The sequence below is a fragment of the Trachemys scripta genome, chromosome 2 (genome assembly GCF_013100865.1).
Source record: "Trachemys scripta elegans isolate TJP31775 chromosome 2, CAS_Tse_1.0, whole genome shotgun sequence".
Classification (NCBI taxonomy): Eukaryota; Metazoa; Chordata; order Testudines; family Emydidae; genus Trachemys; species Trachemys scripta.
The window spans coordinates 265,079,514-265,097,303 of NC_048299.1; the positions used below are offsets into that span (position 1 = coordinate 265,079,514).

At 40.1% G+C, this 17,790-nt stretch overlaps 1 protein-coding gene across 3 annotated transcripts in view; it reads right to left on the reverse strand.

The window, feature by feature from the left end:
• The window catches only part of CYRIB (CYFIP related Rac1 interactor B), a 77,499-nt gene extending 63,165 nt beyond the window's left edge, over positions 1-14,334 (reverse strand). For all 3 annotated transcript variants that reach the window (XM_034763619.1, XM_034763618.1, XM_034763620.1), the window contains exon 1: positions 14,255-14,334. The gene's annotated coding sequence lies outside the window, so the exon portion shown is untranslated. The remainder of the gene's footprint in view (positions 1-14,254) is intronic.
• Positions 14,335-17,790: the final 3,456 nt, after the last annotated feature.

Consider the following 17,790-nt stretch of genomic DNA (forward strand, 5'->3'; position numbering starts at 1 on the left):
TACAGCCCTTCATTTTATCCACACTGAGTGAGCCATGTCATACTCAGTAGGAAATCTCTATTAAATATCTCAAAGATGCAAGAAGGCTCTTCAATCAGCTGCTGTTGAAGAACGATGAGCTGGATGATGCCCCCGAGTATCCACACTCACATTCTTGATGACAGTATCTTTTGGATGCGAAACTCAAAATTCATTTCACTGCTTGAACCCATAAGCTCAGTCCATTCAGAATATGGATAATGATAGTTCTTGAATGTCAAGAAACATATTTGTGAGAGTACTGAATACAATCCACTTACAAAAGCTAAAGAGAAAATGACAACAAAATAATATCACAGAAAAATCAAGTGATCACTCCATACATAATGTTGCCTACCTTCTGGAGCACATGTTCAGGGCCAAGACCTTTCTGATGATGTATTTGATTCACACTGTGACCTCGTGGTGGCTTTTGCCAATTTAAAGGAAATAGAAACTAGCAATTCTGATGGAGGTAGCAAATTATAAAGCAAAAAGTCATAAAACAATTTGAAATGCAATCCCAGCAGTTGAATCAAAACAGTTTGCTCCTTCATCACGCTGGAAAGGGTTGGGTCATAGAATCATAGAATATCAGAGTTGGAAGGGACCTCAAGAGGTCATCTAGTCCAACCCCCTGCTCAAAGCAGGACCAATTCCCAGCTAAATCATCCCAGCCAGGGCTTTGTCAAGCCGGGCCTTAAAAACCTCCAAGGAAGGAGACTCCACCACCTCCCTAGGTAATGCATTCCAGTGTTTCACCACCCTCCTAGTGAAATAGTTTTTCCTGATATCCAACCTGGACCTCCCCCACTGCAACTTGAGACCATTGCTCCTTGTTCTGTCATCTGCCACCACTGAGAACAGCCGAGCTCCATCCTCTTTGGAACCCCCCTTCAGGTAGTTGAAGGCTGCTATCAAATCCCCCCTCATTCTTCTCTTCTGGAGACTAAACAATCCCAGTTCTCTCAGCCTCTCCTCATAAGTCATGTGCTCCAGACCCCTAATCATTTTTGTTGCCCTCCGCTGGACTCTTTCCAATTTTTCCACATCCTTCTTGTAGTGTGGGGCCCAAAACTGGACACAGTATTCCAGATGAGGCCTCACCAATGTCGAATAATGCTCTTTAACTACAGTGGCAGAAATTCTTTTTAACACTTCAGTGTTCAACTGCATGTGCAGAAAGAAACTGGTTGGTTTGGGGAACCATCCATTCAAAAACCCAAATAGACTGAAGACCTCCACTACTGGGAAACTGGTGACCATGAATCATAATTTATGATTAGAGAAGAAAATGGCAGATGAAGATTTAACTCAGTATTCATCTGATGAAGAACAAGGAGATACTGATGACGTCAACAAAAATATAGACAAAGCAGTTGAAGCAGATAAAGAGATGATAATGAAAACAAGATGCTTGAAGAACTGGCCCACCACTTACCTAGTATAATTATCATCAAAGAGGCTGATAAAGGAGGTGCTGTTGTCATCATGAACAGGTCTGACTACCAGAAGGAGGCTACCAGACAACTCTCCAATACCAAATTCTACAGGCCACTTTCCTCAGATCCCACTGAGGAATACACTAAGAAACTGCACCATCTACTCAGGACACTCCCTACACTAACACAGGAACAAATCAACATACCCTTAGAGCCCCGACCGGGGTTATTCTATCTACTACCTAAGATCCACAAACCTGGAAATCCTGGACGCCCCATCATCTCGGACATTGGCACTCTCACTGAAGGACTGTCTGGATATGTGGACTCCCTACTCAGATCCTACGCCACCAGCACTCCCAGCTATCTCTGTGACACCACTGATTTCCTGAGAAAACTACAATGCATTGGTGACCTCCCAGAAAACACCATCCTAGCCACCATGGATGTAGAGGCTCTCTACACAAACATCCCACATACAGATGGAATACAAGCTGTCAGGAACAGTATCCCTGATGATGACACAGCACAACTTATTGCTGAGCTCTGTGACTTTATCCTCACGCACAATTATTTCAAATTTGGTGACAATATATACCTCCAGACCAGTGGCACCGCTATGGGCACCCGCATGGCCCCACAATATGCCAACATTTTTATGGCTGACCTGGAACAACGCTTCCTCAGCTCTCGTCCACTCATGCCCCTTCTCTACCTACGCTATATTGATGACATCTTCATCATCTGGACCCATGGGAAGGAGGCCCTGGAAGAATTCCACCATGCTTTCAACAGCTTCCACCCCACCATCAACCTCAGCCTGGACCAATCTACACGGGAGGTCCACTTCCTGGACACCACCGTACAAATAAGCGATGGCCACATTAACACCACCCTATACCGAAAACCCACCGACCGCTACGCCTACCTTCATGCCTCCAGCTTCCACCCCGGTCACACCACACGATCCATCGTCTACAGCCAAGCACTGAGGTACAATCGCATCTGCTCCAACCCCTCAGACAGAGACCAACACCTACAAGATCTTCACCAAGCATTCTCAAAACTACGATACCCACACAAGGAAATAAAGAAACAAATCAACAGAGCCAGACGTGTACCCAGAAGACTCCTGCTACAAGACAGGCCCAGAAGAGAAACCAACAGAACTCCACTGGCCATCACCTACAGTCCTCAGCTTAAACCTCTCCAACGCATCATCAGTGACCTACAACCCATCCTGGACAATGATCCCTCACTTTCACAGACCTTGGGAGGCAGGCCAGTCCTCGTCCACAGACAACCTGCCAGCCTTAAACATATTCTCACCAGCAACCATGCACCGCACCATAACAACTCTAACTCAGGAACCAACCCATGCAACAAACCTCGATGCCAACTCTGCCCACATATCTACACCAGCAACACCATCACAGGACCTAACCAGATCAGCTACAACATCACCGGCTCATTCACCTGCACGTCCACCAATGTTATATATGCCATCATGTGCCAGCAATGCCCCTCTGCTATGTACATTGGCCAAACTGGACAGGCACTACGCAAGAGGATAAATGGACACAAGTCAGATATCAGGAATGTCAATATACAAAAACCTGTAGAAGAACACTTCAACCTCCCTGGTCACACAATAGCAGATGTAAAGGTAGCCATCTTACAGCAAAAAAACTTCAGGACCAGACTCCAAAGCGAAACTGCTGAGCTCCAGTTCATTTGCAAATTTGACACCATCAGATCAGGATTAAACAAAGACTGTGAATGGCTATCAAACTACAGAAGCAGTTTCTCCTCCCTTGGTGTTCACATCTCAACTGCTAGCAGAGCACCTCACCCTCCCTGATTGAACTAACCTCGTTATCTCCATACTGATTTATACCTGTCTCTGGAAATTTCCATTACTTGCGTCTGATGAAGTGGGCATTCACCCACGAAAGCTTATGCTCCAATACTTCTGTTAGTCTTAAAGGTGCCACAGGACCCTCTGTTGCTTTTTACAGATTCAGACTAACACGGCTACCCCTCTGTTACTAGTATAATATGTACATTTAAAAAATGCCTGGTTTATTTTATAGTTCTTATGTTTGTTTTATTTCTGTTTAATTTTTCTTTTGTAATTCTTCAGTCTTAAATAACATTCACATTTAAATGCTAACGTAACATTTTGTAATTGGGCATAAGTTTTTAAGGCCAAGCCTACTAGAGACCCTGAACTCCTACTCTTTTTTGTTACTGTTCTAATAAACTAATGGTTTAAAATATTTGACCATTTTTGACCAGTCAATCGACCAATTATTTTTGGACCAGTCAAATGCCCAACACTCAGCAGGGAGATGATGATAACCTTCCCTTTCCTATCATTCTTCCTTCTTATTGATGTGTTTCTTGCAGTCTGACTTCCCATTCAGACCAAAGAATGAACTAGAATGTTAGTCAGCTTCTACAGCACTTCAATGGAGTTGTCACAGCAGTTGACAAAGGATTCTAGGGAGCGCATATGGCTATTAGGAGGAGGAAGCAGTGAACCATTTGGGGTACACCACCCTCCTTTAACAAAAGAAAACTATTCCTCAAACAACCTATGGTTTCACAAAAATCAGGAGACTTACTATAAATGACAAATCTGTAAACATAAGAACTCTCTGAGCATCAGACATTGTATCACTGCAAATAGTAAAAGCTTACAAACCTCAGCTGAGGAAACATGGATTGTGCCCTGTGTTTTGGGGGTCATTAATGTTATACTGGGAACTGCTCCTGCCAATCAAGTCAAAGCAATTCCTGTATCTGATCATACATTTAGTTAATTAATTTATGACATGGCAGAAGATGTTCAGGAACTGTTTAGGAGAGTACAGGAGAACCAGTAATTTTCAATATAGATGAAACTACAAATGTGTCTTTTGCCCAACTTTTAACATTAGCCAAACATTAGCTCAGTCTGAATGGGAAGTATCCATACATTAGGACTTCTCACTTTAAAGTCCACTGATAAGATGATGTGCTAAAGGAGAAAAAGAAAATATTTACAGCTTTCCAACAATCAGTTCTTGCAGCTGGGTTGCACTGGCATCAGTGTTTTACTATTTGATGGTGTCCAAGCTATGCCAGGAAAGCAGCTACCTGACTAGAATCCAACTTACTGCACTGCAAGCCAATAGGACATGTTCAATTCAGCAGGAAGCTTCAGAGATAAAGAAGATTCCAGTGAAATTGAAAGAGATACCTGATAAGCTACTAAAGTTGTGAATTGAAGTAAAAGCATCAAGGCATGCCTCTTCGCTATTTTGTGTGCATTCAGCAGCCCCTCTACTACATCAAAGCTTGCTGGCTTTGAAATGGAAATGTTTTGTAATCCCTTGTTTAAGCTCAGATATCATGCAAAGACTTTCCTTGATGAACACGTCACTGATCAGCATTGGCTTGCACTGAATGTTTCCCTCCAGAGATGTGATATGATGTGTGTTTTCTCAACTTGGGTAACATGGCCACCCTGACCTTTCCACATCGGTAAATGGGAGCAGCCTTGTCTAGAGGGATAAGGAGGACTCAGAGTAGTCCCTATACAGAAAATGGGGTCCCAATATAGAAAAGGTTGAGGAGCACTGTGTTAGTGATTTGCAGAAAAAGAGCTTCCTTTAATTTTAGTTCATGTCCCCTAGTTTTGAGATTAGAAAGTTAATACATTTACCTATATAAACCCTTTGGCATGTTAAAAAAAGTAAGATTTGATATGAAGAGTTCAATAGCTGAATAACTATGGTTATTAGCACACACAATTACCCCGTGTATCTGCATAAACTAGGAGTCTAGGAGCAGAACTGTGCATGTCACATGTTTAAAGTCAGGCCCCTAGAGGATAAAGGAACCATAAACCTGCATAGGGCTTATTATGAAAAAGCAACAGCACTTCCATAGTTAAAATATTAATTAATCCTATTAGAGTCCTTTTAGCTACCCACCACCCAATAACTTTGGCTTGAAAATTGCCATACTTACTCTGAAGCCAAAAAAGCTATCAGATTTGCTACAAAATTTGAAGGAGACTCAGACATTTGTTGCATTACAGAAAAGTACAACATTGTTATGAACTGGGTGAAACCTTATAGGTTGGGTTAAAACCCCATTGAAGTCGATAACTGAATGGTGGGTTCACATCTAATGTAACTGTAAACATAAGCCCTCCCCCCCCCCCCCCCCCACACACACACAAAAAGTGTGCATGAATCCACCCAGGAGCTTTTGGGCTGAGTATTGTTTTGATTAAGTGTACCTGGGAGTAAAGCTAGGGAGCATGCTTTTGGGTCTGGTGTTGACTAAGGAAGCTTGGAGGGCTGGAAGCTAAGAAACTGCTCCTTTTGATCTTGGTTCCTTCTGTGTTCAGAGACACAGGACTTTGTACATTCCTTGTAAATAAATAAGACTGCATCAAGGAAACACCAGACTCCATCAATTTCTACCACCACTGGAACATCTCCAAGCCTCTGAACTTTGATTAACTGCTCAGTCAAAAGGAGCAACAGTATCAAAATTACTTCTTAAAAACACAAAAAGCTATAAAAATGCTAAGAATGGAGTAATTAGAAGTTCAACAGAAAAAAGTGACCAAAAGCTCTAGAGAAGAGAGAGATTCTGGAATATAGTACTACAGGAAGTCTCAGGTTAAAAGTCTGCAGAAGGACTGAAAGATAAATCTTCTACGCATCTGATGGCAAGATAAATTGTTTGCATTATGATATACTATTTCCAGTAGCATGTACACCACACATACTAGTAGGAAAGCACACCTGGAACTAGGGATGTAAATAACGTGTAAAAGCAGTAACCATGTAACCGATTAAAATTCTATCGGTTAAACATTTAACTGGGGAACTGGGGGGTAGGGTGCTGCAGCACCCCCATGTTTTACACGGGGCCCCACTGCTAGCCCTGTGCCTGGGAATCCCTCCTGGCATGCCCGGCAGCCAGGCGTGCCAGCAGAGCCCCGGGTGCAGTAGCAGCTGGGACCACAGCTGCACGGCTGCCGCCAGGGTGCAGGGCCAGCCTCTGGGGTGCCAGGTGGGGGAAGGCCAGCCTCTAGGGTGCTGGGCAGTGCCAGCAGCCAGGACCCCAGGCGGAGTTTAATTGTTAGCAGAAATATACCAAGTGCTAATTATGCCCAGCTCTAGATGAACATATCCAAATTTATACAGTTAAACTAAATGGAGTCAGTTCCAAATATGAAAATAGCTGCTTAAGGTATAACCCAAACTATGACTTATAGTTAAATACCTTATTTAATTCTACTCCTATGTGCTATTCCCAAAAACAGACCTTTATTAGAAAAACAGTAACTGAGTATTATTCATTCTTAAGGCTCCTCAAAGTGCTACCATAAAACCCCAGACATAGCACAGTGAAGTGCAGCAAAGTATGGGATATATGTTGGCAACCATAAACATGGCACTGCACAATAGCGGAGAAGGAAAATTATGGCCAAGGACACAAGACAACGATGTACTCTTACGAGCAGTGTCATGGAACCCTGAATGCACAAATAGGAGCTCTGTTTTATTTCCATCCCAAATATGCTCAAATGGTAAATTACATGGTACTCAGCCTACTGTGAAAAGATGAATAGTTTAAATTCACTGCATTAAAATATAATTATGTGCTTCCAAGGAGTCTAGTTATTCCAGATCTGAAGCTTAGATCACTAGGATATCTCCTGTAGCAGTACATATGCTACTTTGCTTTTAAAGAACACTTACTTTTAGACACTACATGAGTGTGGTGTTTTTTCAAATATTAAAGGATTTTATTACAACAACTTAGAACAAAAAGGAGCTCTTATTCTTTGGAATTTAAAGGAGAATAAACTACAAAAAAACAAACTAAAAAAACTAAAAATACTTCAGTTGAATCTAATTTGAACATTTGCGGTTTAAAATGATCCAGTGTTTAAACATTTATCAACAGTGGAGCAGTCTGAATGAAAAATTAGGGCAAAAACCTCAAGAGTCTCACTGTTTCTCCTTGCTTCAAGAATTGCCTCTCCCCAGTGCCTTCTATGACCTGACTTATTATGGGGAGGGGGATGAGGAAGAATCAGGTTCAGGAGGATGATCCATGTGGTTGAATCTCCTCATTAGCCAGCTCAGCCTCTTCTCTGCCCAATCTAGCTGCTCTAGGCAGACAGGTATGAAAAGGGGCAGGGACGGGGTGATGGTGGTGGATTGGATAGGAAGCTAGATGAGCCAGCCAACAGTCCTAGCTGAAGGGCTTTCACCTGGCCATAAAGACAGGAGCAAAGCCACTGAAGGAAACAGCAAGGTGGAGTTAGGATTCAAGAGTTGAAAGCCAGGAAGATATTTTTCTGTCCACCTGCAAGCACAGGATCATGACCCACAGGTTGGCAAACTCTGCTTTAAGTACACTACACCAGACAGACTAACCACCAAGAAAACATCTGACATCATAGCATACTACTGAGCATGTAGTTACGCTCAACTGCAGGAGTGCGTCAACAGGACATCATACTTATGTCTCACATAACTTGCAATTGAACACATGGAGAGTAGTTGCATTGCCTGGGAACTAACAGCATATGAAGATTTTACTTTTTTTTCTAACTCATTCTAAGTAGGAACTGTTTAATTTTCACTGTTTAAATTTCAAAGAGGCGTCCCTACTTATATTTGAATATTACGACTCTAAGCAAAGGTTTGAATTTGCAAACATTTGGTATAACACTATTCAAACATAATTCCTTCTAGTTTAAAGACTGCTAAAAATGTGCTCCCACACTAAGAAACCAGAAGACAAAGTCTGCCCAAAATTAATTTTTAACACTGAGATAGACAAAAAATTTACGAGTGGAAATAATGACAGAACTGCAGCAGGACTGTGGGGCTAAACTATGCAGTGAATTAGTATGGAATATGAGCCATATTCACCTCTACGAGCAGTCACAATTGAAAGTTAAGTCACTTATTTGTGTAAATATCAAAAATTCATCTTCCATCCCAGGACCTCTGAATATTTGTCAAATCCTTGGATAAATTCTGCTCCTCTTATTACGTAGTCAATCCAGTGACTTCACATATACTATTAAGGGGATGAATATTTGGCTTAAAAATTGCCTCACTACCCTAAGGAATAGGTAAGTATTATTGTACACATTTGACACATGGGAAAATTGAACCAAAAATGGAGGATTTCCGAAGGTATAGAGTGAGTCAATGACAGTGCCAGGAATAGAACACAGAGTTCACCACTTTAGCTATTAAACCAAAGTCTCAGACTCAAATCCATTATATTAATTTAGCACGTTTATACATCAAGTAAAAATGCTAGAGAATGCAATAGCAGGGCTGCTGCAGGTGACGACTGGGGTGCATTGATGCAGCTGTGTGTTGACTATATCTGGTGTTCAGGACTATTAATCCCTCACTTTTAGAGGCACTACTTTCATTCAAGGTTTTAAATATACCCACTATGACAGTATCAATAGCACAAGTCACATCATTAAACCAGTACAGTTGTGACTAAGGATATTGTTTGTACATTCAGTTACAAATACACCATTGTTGTTTGACATATTAGATGAACACCAGATACATTTATTATGTAGTTTACAATATTAACTGATTTACAGAAGTACTACATTTTATTATAGAAAATAAGAACAGCACATAAATATGCCTAAACCTTTTGGGGTTTTCCCGGTGCTCAGCTCAGATACCCGCATTTCTATAAAATGTGTGTGTGCTGGAAAGACGTTCAAAATTATTACAATGCAAATGAGCAGGCAAGTGTTTTATGGTAAATCTTTTCCAAAAATAACCCATGCCTTTAAAATTTACAAGAAAATTGCTTCCTATCATCCAGCTGCTATGAAGCATTTTGATTTAAATTCAACCAATACTACAAGAACCATACAAACAAATCAACTCCACAAGTTGTCTATATAAAATAAAGTATTTTTTATGCTTCATTGTATTAGTGTCCTAAAATTTGTATTGGTGTCCTAAAATACTATCAGAGAGGATTATTTCTAACTTGTGATGCTAATATAAGACAAAGTTCAAGTGGTTTCACTACCTTGGGAAATAAATATAACATGGGATTTTCCACATATTTCTAATATGCGATACTATCATTCTGTAGCTTGCTGGCATGACTTCCAGTGAAAAATTATTGTGTGTGGTACTTTGTAACAGAATTTGAAATTCTACAATTAGTATAGCTTACTACATTTTCCATCTTGCACAAAAATTGAGGGATCTGTGCAATTCAGATTTCCTTGATGATAAAATACGTGCTCTAATAAACAATTTTTAAATATTGTTCATCTCTTATTTAGAATCTATTTCCTGATTTACTAAATGGAAATATTTAATGTTATGGTGTAACAATAAGAGAGGGCCTCATGTTATACTTCTGGCAACACAAATGGATTCTTCTTTTAGTTCCCCACCAATTAAGCCAGAGAATTGTCTCACAAAGTTATCAGTCTAACTATACCTCTACCCCAGTATAATGCTGTCCTCGGGAGCCAAAAAAATCTTACTGCGTTATAGGTGAAACCGTGTTATATCGAACTTGCTTTGATCCACCGGAGTGCGCAGCCCGGCCCCGCTGGAGCGCTGCTTTACCGCATTATATCCGAATTTGTGTTATATCAGGTCGCGTTATATCGGGGTAGAGGTGTATATAGAAACTCGTTATCATATGCAAGATTGTGAGTATTGGACAACACTTACAACATCAGTTCTGAATGAGCTATTTTGCTACTTTTTTTTTTTTCTTGTTTTAATTGTTTTGGGGAGAAAGGGAAAAAAGGAAGGAAAGGGAGGAAATAAAGGCTTGTGCTAGACTGAATGCAAGTTAGAAAGTGACCTACAACAATTTTTCACAGCTAAATAAGAAGGGGTTTGTGCTGAATACTGCAATTGTTTTGGAAAAAAGGACATTTCACACACAATTTAAAAATTTCAAAGGAAAATGGTACACTTTAAAAAAGTTTGTTTAAAAAGTCAGCACACAAGTTGTAAATGTGTTAATCCTTGATTATTATTATACCAATGCTAGGACACAAGCAGCATAACATGTTTAGAGCAGTTTGTACAATGCACCATAATAGATCAGCACATATACTCATCATTACAAATGCACAAAACTTCAACTATTTCTGGTAAACTGGCTACATAAAAACAAATCTTTAACAACTTCTAAAACGTGGGCAAGTCACAGGGTTGCAGGTGATGAAATAAAGCGATTTATAAAATGATTACAAGAAAGAATGACCATTCCTGGTTTTATGCCCTCTGAAGTAGGAGACATAATTACAGAGATCACAAATATTCAAAGAGGAGGGAGCATCTTTTCCCCCAATTAATGTCCATAAAATTCAACCTTTTATATTCTACATAAGTATCAGCTACTACATCAAGTAAACAAGGAACAAACATATTTAAGATTCATGTATAATTTTGCAGAAAATTAATCTTAAGCAGTGGTTCCCAAACTGGGGTTTGTGAACCTCTGGGGGTTTGTGAAATGTTATGGGGGTTCTCGGGGAAAAAATTCCCTAATGGCGGACAGAGCTGTCCCTAGGGACTCCGGGCAGCATGGGGCCAGCAGCCCAGAGCCCCTGGACTCCCAAGAGCTAAGCAGATCAAAGCAAGCATATCTATCACACTGATGAGATTTAAACTTCAGGACTCCTTATAAAAAATGGAAAGGGAGGTGGATATTTTTTGCTGTTTTTAAAATTAAATAGGCAGCTAGTATTGTTTTTAAAATTATTATGAAGAACAAGTTTAAGCTTTGTTGTAACATGCGTTGTTTGCCTCAACTGTTCAAGACCTGAATGCTTGTGTAGGAGGACCTCTGAGTTGGCTTCTTAAATATCTTCATGCTGTTTCACATCGGATACTCCTTAATGAAACATAGGAGCCTTCTCTAATAACAGGCTTATTCAAAGTGATACAAGCTATGAAGGTGAAATGTTGGAAGAGTGTGGCCGTTTTCAAAAATTAATAAAAATACTGTAATGATAAATAATAATTAACAACTAGTGTGTAATAACCATGTCATAAAAACAAATTTTATATTTCCAAGATCACAGCTTTTATAATTTATACTCAAGTAAAGGAGAAAATCCCTGGAAATATTCATTTTTAGGAGTGGGTTCGTGAGACAAGACATTTTAGTGAAAGGGGTTCACAGGTTGTTAGAGTTTGGGAACCACTGATCTTAAGATTATCTTTTTGCTCTAGAGCACAATATTTATTTTCCATTGCCTTCAAAATGCAAGATATGTTATCCTTTTTAAGGAAAGGTGGGGTTTTGACAGACTCCATACTCAATAAAAGCTTGATTCGCGACTTGTCCAGGGTAAGCCCCTTCGGGCCGCGAGACGCTTTGTTTACCTGAGCGTCTGCAGGTACGGCCGCTCACAGTTCCCAGTGGCTGAGGTTCGCCGTTCCTGGCCAATGAGAGCTGTGGGAAGCGGCCTGGGCCGGGCCACCGCTTCCTGCAGTTCCCATTGGCCGGGAATGGTGAACCACGGCCACTGGGAGCTGTGAGTGGCCATACCTGCAGACTCTCAGGTAAACAAAGCGTCTCGCGGCCCGAAGGGGCTTACCCTGAACAAGCCATGAACCAAGTTTGGGAACCCCTGCTTTAAACAAAGGAAATAGCCTACCTGGAACCAGCTACTTTACTCCAATGGATTTCTTCCCCTTGTATTTCCTATTAATTATTGCTATTAGCTCTCTAACTTTGTTTGCGTGCACAAGAACAGGGCAGGCTTGTCAGTCATGCAGTGACTTAAGCACATACAGTATTTGTACTAAAAAGATAGCATGGTTCAGTTGATTCTAGTTCTTGACCCACAATAGGACTGTGGTTCAAAACCAATGTTGTGAATGCAGAATTTGGGTATATCATCAAGCGTGCCATAGTACAGATGAGAAGTCCCTTCTGCTTGCCCAGATAGAAGTTAAGGGTCCCATGGTGTTTTTCAAAACTAGCAGGGAACCATCCCCCACCTGCATGTCCTAATGTCAATAGCCACCAGCTCAGGAAGCCAGGTGCCTATATCCAAAGCTGTTCAAGCTTTCAGTTACCTTCACAAATTGCTGAACTATAAGATTACAAATCAAGCGTTATGTTAAACTTTGTATATAGGAGATACTATACAACACCAAAATTCATAAAATTTGGCGTCTCCATTTCAAATGGCTAGACATCGTTGACTACTGTGTTTTTCCAGACCCTTGGTGAAACTTTCTTCTTACAAATTTAGCAAACTACTAAGTATGGCAAAGTATTTAAACAATCACCATTCTTCCTCTCCATCCCACCTATAGTAAAAGTTACCGAACCACTTCCCATTATAAAACTCTTTTCAGTTGCTTATAATTTTGCCAAACAAAATCTTTGAGCAGAAATTTTCCATGCCAAGTGTCTGCCCCAGGCTGATTTATTTAAGTTTCAGCTAAAATGGTTCATCCATCTGTCAGAATGAGTTCAGGGAAAAAAGTTGTTTTGCCCTCTCTTTCATCCTGGAGATCTTTGCAGTACAGTGTCACCATTCATTCCTGTCCATGGCTTGCTCCTCCAATAAATCCAGACTGGTCACCTTCCTGCACATGATGTCCCACCATGTAGTTGGTGGTCGACCTCTAATTCTTATAAGTGTTCCAGTGAGACGCTTTAGAGCTTCTATGCTAGGCCAAGCCCCTTTCTCTCTGTTTCTCCTCCACCCTAATCCTAGGCCCAGTTGTCCACTCTCCCTCTGGATTAAAAGACTCCCCCAATCAGCTAGTTTACTTTGTCCCGTAGCTCAAGCAGTAGCAATCTGTGCTGACATGCTGAAGGTTCAGGATTCAAACTCCGGTGCTGGATCACAGTGAGGGGTTGTTACAGTTTTATATATAAAAGAATTTGTTTTTACCATTTTTTCTTTAAAAAGCCTCAGGAAATTGCATATAAAACACTACAGTTAAAGAATGTTATTTAGATTGCAAAGACAAGACACTGAAAAGTTAGGAAATGTCAGCTTTACAGTTGCTTGTGCAATCATAATTCTGCCCCCTCATGCCTATGCATTATCATATACTCTTTAATTACATGATCATATACTATTTTTGCCACAGTGGCTCATTCAGTACACAGGGTGGAGACACAAACAGACAGAAAATACATTTGCCTGTGCAACCTTATTTCTAACTTACGAGTGTTTGACTAAATAACTTTTTTTAATGTAGTTTTTTGTATGTGATTTATATCTACACTACAGGAAGGGTAATATTTTGCCACATACCAGTAGACATGTGAGGTTTGAGGCCACATATCAGAACAATAGAATACCTAAAAAAACCTGAACTGTTTATCTTCTTAAATATAGCTATTTTATTCTCCACCTCTGAAAATGCCTTACAGATTTCATATTCCAGCATTAGTTTTATGTTACTACTTCAACTATGCAATCTTTGTGCAATGCGTTTTGTATAATAGATGTTCAGAGAGATGAGAGATGTCAGGGGTCTAGGGAATGTAAAAATTAAACTTATCAGGCAAACTCTAAAAACAATAAAGGAATAGTTACTATTATTTAGAAAATCCACCACCACCTAATAGTTCCCAGTATAAAGGGTTGAGTGTCAGTGGATAACACATTGATCTTTAAATTTAATTTGGATTCAATGAAGTGTAAAATGCTATTCTTTCACTAAAAGGAAAATAATTAACAGTGTACAAGCAAGGACACCTGAATAAATATTTACCAGTTGATGAGATCTTCTTGATGTCTTAATGGAAAATTCCAACTCCTTATGGAGTTGATGTAGCAGCTTGTCTTCAGAACCTGAAGAGAGAAACAAAATTAAAAATAAATGGCACGTGGTCTAATTAAATAAAAATACCAAAATTAATTTTTATAAACTGTAATGTACAGTAACAAAATTAAATTAATTACAGGTTGTCAACTATTTTCATGTCAAGGAACCAATATAATTATTCCATCTTAAAAATAAAACACAGACGACATGCAAAGAGGGATAGTGAGGTATGGAAGAACCTTGTTCCTGCCCTAAGCAACGTCTAACAGCAAGGGAAGAATTCTGACTCAGAAGAAATGCAAATAAGAATCATGATATTTTAAAGTTGTTCATGGAAGTGGAGCAACATCGTGAAATCCTTATCCTACAAATACATATAACTTGAGTGTGACACAAGACCACAATTCCAGCTATCTTCAGTTGCCTCAGGAATAAAACTATAGGACAAACACATTGAGGAGTCCTATGTTATTTCAAGTTGGATTGGTAATAAAATTGTACAGTACTGAGAACCATTTAAGTGATATCAGAAAACTGATTTTGAAATACCAGCTACAAGTTATGCACCTGTGAGATGACTATCAGTTTCAGTGAACTGACAACTTCTTTTTACAATAATTACTCCATTTGTAAGTCAGAAAACTACTGTATCTTGTAAATGATCTTGCTCAAGAGATTTCAATTGCCAGTACACTAGACTATTGCAGTAGCTACAGGTAAACTCACAAGTCTCTGACTCATGATTTAGCACAGGATGTTTGATAATGGGAACTCTCGCTCACCAAAATAAAAAGAGAATCAAAAAAATTCAAGAAAAGAATTTTTACTAATTAGTTCCATGAGTCACCACAGGCAGCTGGTGAACCACTACAGTACCAGCAGCATGAAACAAAGCAACCTGTGGCATTAAATCTGAGCATTACCCAGTGAAGTTACTATCAATACAAGACATCTGACAGTTTAACAAACACCATCATACAATAAAGTGTAGTACTCCTGGTTATCAAATCTCATTTACAATGTAGTATATCTTTCCATTAAACAGATTTTTTAATATGTGCTATTTTACTGATAAGGCTGATTTTACAGCAGTAAGAATGACAAACACATTAACACATACGTTTTTATATTGACTTTTTCTTCATGAAGACACTCTCAAAATTACTCTAATACTCCCCTCTTTGAAACACTGAAGTTTCAAGTTTATATTCAGATTATACAGGCCTTAAGTTTCAAATCTGGTTTTATATAGGGACTCTTTATACAGACCACTTGAAAGCACTCAAAATAATGACAAATACACACACACACACACTTTTTGGCATAGCAATTAGATAATGGACAATGGATTGGCAACAGATTTATCTCTCGCTCTTGCAGATTTAGTAGGCCTTTTCACCTTTGTTATGATCTTAAGAGTCTAAAAAAAATATCCTGGACATTTAGTTTAGTCATGCATAGCAGACACCTCAGGGCAACTGAAATAGTTAAAGAAACACAATTAAAAGAGAAAGTTCATAGTTTCAGGCACAACATCTAACCTCAGAATAACCCTGCCATTTGCTGGAGTTTAAAAAAAAAAAAAAAAAAAATCACATTTTCCTATTTTTTAAAATCTCTCCCTCCCTGCCCCCCCTCGTTGTTGTATTCAGCCAGTGAAATAAAATGTTATGCTTTTATGCCCCTGTAGTAAAGGCATTTATGTGCCACAATGAAGAATTCTTTGTGCTAACATCAGAAAAATGCATTTTAAAAAGCAGAAGTTAAACAAGTCCGAATATTCTATTATGTGACCAAGTTCAGCTTCACTCATTAATCCAAGTTATCATCAACATGCTTTTGGTTCATTGCGTAGGCATAAAACTACGTTCAATATTACATTGTATGAGATCAGCTACATGACAAATGTTTTCTACATTAGTAAACCTGGACAACCTGTATCATCAAGTACTCAACACAGAACAAAAACATTTTGTTTTACATGTAAAATACGATTTATTACATACTCCTGGGGGAATTCTGTGCCACTGCGCAAGCACAGAATTAATGTCCCCAGCAGATTTTACTCTTTCCCCACAGAAAAATTGATTCCTGCATCTATCAGTGGTGAAAGAACAGGTTAAAAACTGGACATGCATGAGTCCCTGGGTCCAGATCTAATGCATCCGAAGGTGTTGAGGGAGTTGGCTGATGTGATTGCAGAGGCATTGGCCATTATCTTTGAAAACTCGTGGCGATCGGGGAGGTCCCGGAAAAAAGACAAATCTAAATATAAATCTTTAAAAAAGGGAAGAAGGAGAACTGGGGAACCACTGACCGGTCAGCCTCACCTCAGTCCCTGGAAAAATCATGGAGCAGGTCCTCAAGGAATCCATTTTGAAGCACTTGGAGGAGAGGAAGGTGATCAGGAACAGTCTACATGAATTCTCCAAGAACAAGTCATGCCTGACCAACCTGATTGCCTTGTATGATGAGATAATTGGCTCTGTGGATATGGGGAAAGCAGTGGATGTGATATATCTTGACTTTAGCAAAGCTTCTGATGCGGTCTCCCACAGTATTCTTGCCAGCAAGTTAAAAAAGTATGGATTGGATGAATGGACTATAAGGTGATAGAAAGCTGGTTAGATCGTCACGCTCACTGGGTAGTGATCAATGGCTCAATGTCTAGTTGGCAGCCGGTATCAAGCGGAGTACCCCAGTGGTCTGTCCTAAGGTCGGTTTTCTTCAACATCTTCATTAATGATCTGGATGATGGGATGGATTTCACCCTCAACAAGTTCACGGATGACACTAAGCTTGGGGGAGAGGTAGATACGCTGGAGGGTACAGATAGGGTCCAGAGTGACCTAGACAAATTGGAGGATTGGGCCAAAAGAAATCAGATGAGGTTCAACAAGGACAAGTGCAAAGTCCTGCACATAGGACGGAAGAATCCCATGCACTGCTACAGGCTGGGAACCGACTGGCTAAGTGGCAGTTCTGCAGAAAAGGACCTGGGGATTACAGTGAACGAGAAGCTGGATACAAGTCAACAGTGTGCCCTTGCTGCCAAGAAGGCTAACGGTATATTGGGCTGCATTAGTAGGAGCATTGCCAGCAGAGCAAGGGAAGTGATTATTCCCCTCTATTCGGTACTGGTGAGGCCATATCTGGAGCGTTGTGCCCAGTTTTGGGCCCCCCACTACAGAAAGGATGTGGACAAATTGGAGAGAGTCCAGCAGAGGAAAACGGAAATGATTAGGGGCTGGGGCACATGGCTTACGAGGAGAGGCTGAGGAAACTGAGCTGAGTCTGCAAAAGAGAAGAGTGAGGGGTATTTGATATCAGCCTTCAACTACCCGAAAGGGGGCTCCAAAGAGGATGGAGCTAGGCTGTTCCCAGTGGTGGCAGATGACAGAATAAGGAGTAATGGTCTCAAGTTGCAGTGGGGGAGGTTTAGGTTGGATATTAGGAAAAACTATTTCATTAGAAGGGTGGTG